This window comes from Lathyrus oleraceus, chromosome 1 (genome assembly GCF_024323335.1).
Source record: "Lathyrus oleraceus cultivar Zhongwan6 chromosome 1, CAAS_Psat_ZW6_1.0, whole genome shotgun sequence".
Classification (NCBI taxonomy): Eukaryota; Viridiplantae; Streptophyta; class Magnoliopsida; order Fabales; family Fabaceae; genus Lathyrus; species Lathyrus oleraceus.
In genome coordinates, this window is record NC_066579.1 from 76728130 (window position 1) to 76731150 (window position 3021).

Here is a 3021-nt window from a genome sequence, read left to right on the forward strand (position 1 = left end):
CCTCCCATTTTCAAGTTGAAGGGCATCCTTGCCATTTCCATCATTCTACTCTCCTATAAATAGAGATTCGAAATCACTTATTCAATCATCCAAACTTAGAGCATAGGCAAACTTAGAGCAAACTTTGTTTCACTTAGGCATATATTCAGTACTTTAAAGTGGTAATCGCTTCGCATCGGTGTGTTGCCACAATTGTGTAATCGAGTTTTGTGATCGAGTTTGGATCACTTTGGAAGGAAGTTAATCCTGCCGCCATTTTCATTTCCGCTTTGCATTTTATTAAACCCTCCGATTGGAGCAGGTTTTTATTACTTTGCCTTTATCTATTTTATTTTCCCGCACTCGCACTTTTCTTTATTTATTTCTTGCACTCGCTTTACTTTATTTATTTCTCGCACTCGCTTTACTTTATTTATTTCTCGCAATCGCTTTACTTTATTTATTTTCCGCACTCGCACTACTTTCATTTATTTTTTGCACTCGCACTACTTTTATTTATTTTCCGCACTCGCATTACTTTTATTTACTTTCCGCACTCGCACTACTTTTATTTAAATTAATGCACCTTTATTTTACCATGTCTAACTAAGCCTATAAGGTTAGAATGTAAGGATCGTAATTGAACCGATAATCTGCTCAATTGTTCGTAGAAACACTTAAGGGCTACTTTAACTTTCAACTTAAGTTTTCCCGCACTTAATTTCCGTTGGGTAAGATCGAAAGCCGTCCAACGTCCTTTTAAACTTAATTGTTTTTAACTATTTCAAAAACAGCGAAAGCGCTTTGTTTAGTTCATTAGGAGTTTTTAACTTAAGAAGAAAAGAGATTTTAAAACTATTTTCGGACGCTTTTATAGGTTTAGAGTCTGGTTCGTGAGAACCTCTTTTGGTTAAGAAATCCAGGTTATAATACTTTTCAACTTAGTCAAGATACTATATTTCTTAAAAATAGGTTTACTACTCTAACGCAATGCGCGCCTTTTTATAAGTGACAATAAGAGGGTTTGATTAGGGAGTACAACTCGGTTCTGAATACGCGAAAGCGACAGTTCCTGTTAAATTAGTTCTTTTCAAAGTAGTAAACATTGCCCATAAGTAGCTCTATTAGCAAGTACTTGGATTATTAATTGATTATGTGAATTACATTCGACCCTGTCTTTATTAATTGAATTTTATTCAATACTTTACTTTTCATTGCACACTCTAAAAACACCTATTTTCATTGCCTTTGATAAACACCATAATAATAGATAACGATAGATTGACACTTGGTCTCTGTGGATTCGACAATCTTTTATATTACTCTGACGCGTTCGTATACTTGCGAAAAGCACGCATCAAGTTTTTGGCGCCGTTGCCGAGGACCAATTTCGTCAAATTTCATTTCCCTGTTGTTATATTGTTTAGATTTAGGCTATTTCCCGCCGGTCAATGCGAAGAACTCGCAGCACCGGAAGTTTAAGCTTAGTATATCCTCTGGCAGAACCTGAACGTTACGCTCGCGCACGTTTATTCTTTCATAGAATTAAGAGAGCTATGGCCGAAGATCAAAACCAAAGACCTCTTTAGGATTTAGCTCAACCATCCAACGAAGAACCTAGTTCTAGTATAGTAAACCCAACCATCCCAGCTAATGATTTTGAACTTAAACCCTCCCTGTTGCAACTGGTGCAACAGAGACAATTCGCAGATCTCGCTACTGAGAACCCAAACCAACATTTAAAAATATTTCTTCAATTAGCAGACACTTTTAAAACCAATGGAGCTTCTCCTGAGGCAATACGTTTAAGATTATTCCCTTTTTCCCTCAGAGATAAAGCCCTATCATGGTTAGATTCCCTTCCACCCAATTCCATTACGACTTTGGATAATCTTAGAAGAGTATTTCTTGCTAGATATTTTCCCCCAGGTAAGACCGCCGTTCTTCGAAACCATATAACTAGATTTACCCAAAACCAAGGAGAATCGCTGTTCGAAGCTTGGGAGAGATATAAAGAGTTGTTACGAGCATGCCCACATCATGGTTTAGAAAATTGGTTAATCATTCAAACCTTCTATAATGGACTTCACTATAACACCAAGATGACCATCGACGCTGCCGCAGGCGGTGCGCTGATGAACAAACCTTATCCTGAAGCTAGTGCCCTCATCGAATATATGGCTCAAAACAATTAATCATGGGGAGTCGAACGAGCGACATTAGAGAAGAAGGAAGCCCAAGGAGGAGTGCATGAACTAAGCTCTATAGACATGATGCAAGCTAAAATGGACGCGTTAGCCCTTAAGGTCGAGCATATGTGCATAAACCCGAATACTGCAGCTGCAGTTTTGTCGGATTGTGAGATATGTGGAACCAAAGGACACCAATCTGCAGAATGCAGTCTATTAAACGAAACCCACTATGAGCAAGTGAACTACACCCAAGGGAACCCATATTCGAATACCTATAACCCTGGATGGAGGAATTACCTGAACTTCTCCTATAAAAACAATAACCCAATCCAAAATAATGCACCTCCGAGACCTAGTTATCAAGCCCCAAGATTAAATCAACCTATGCAACCTGTGCCACCAAAGCCGAGCCTTGAGAAAATTATGGAAAATTTTATCACTGCTCAAACCCAACAAAATAAAGAGTTCATAAACCAAAACATTCATGTTAATGAACTGATTACCCAGTTAGGAACCAAGGTTGACCAAATAGTTACTCATACCAAGATGCTTGAAACCCAGATCTCTCAGGTAGCTTTAAACCAAGCCCCTCAGATCACACCTGGAGGACAGTTCCCTGGACAACCTCAACAAAATCCGAGAGGACAAGCCAATGCCATTACCCTACGAAGTGGGAACGCTTATGATGAGCCACCAAACCCTAGATTGAGTGAACCCAAAACTTCTAAGGAATGTACCAAACCCACGAACGGAGTAAAGGAACCAGAGGAATCTGAAAACCAGGAAGGTCGAGAAAAAGGAGAAGAACCTAAAGATAACACTTACGTACCACCCCCGCCATATAAACCAC

At 39.0% G+C, this 3021-nt stretch overlaps 1 non-coding gene across 1 annotated transcript; it reads right to left on the reverse strand.

The window, feature by feature from the left end:
* Positions 1–1919: 1919 nt before the first annotated feature.
* Positions 1920–2026, reverse strand: LOC127116120 (small nucleolar RNA R71). Its single transcript, XR_007801101.1, has one exon. It is a non-coding gene; the product is annotated as a small nucleolar RNA R71 (small nucleolar RNA).
* Between the last annotated feature and the right edge of the window lie 995 nt (positions 2027–3021).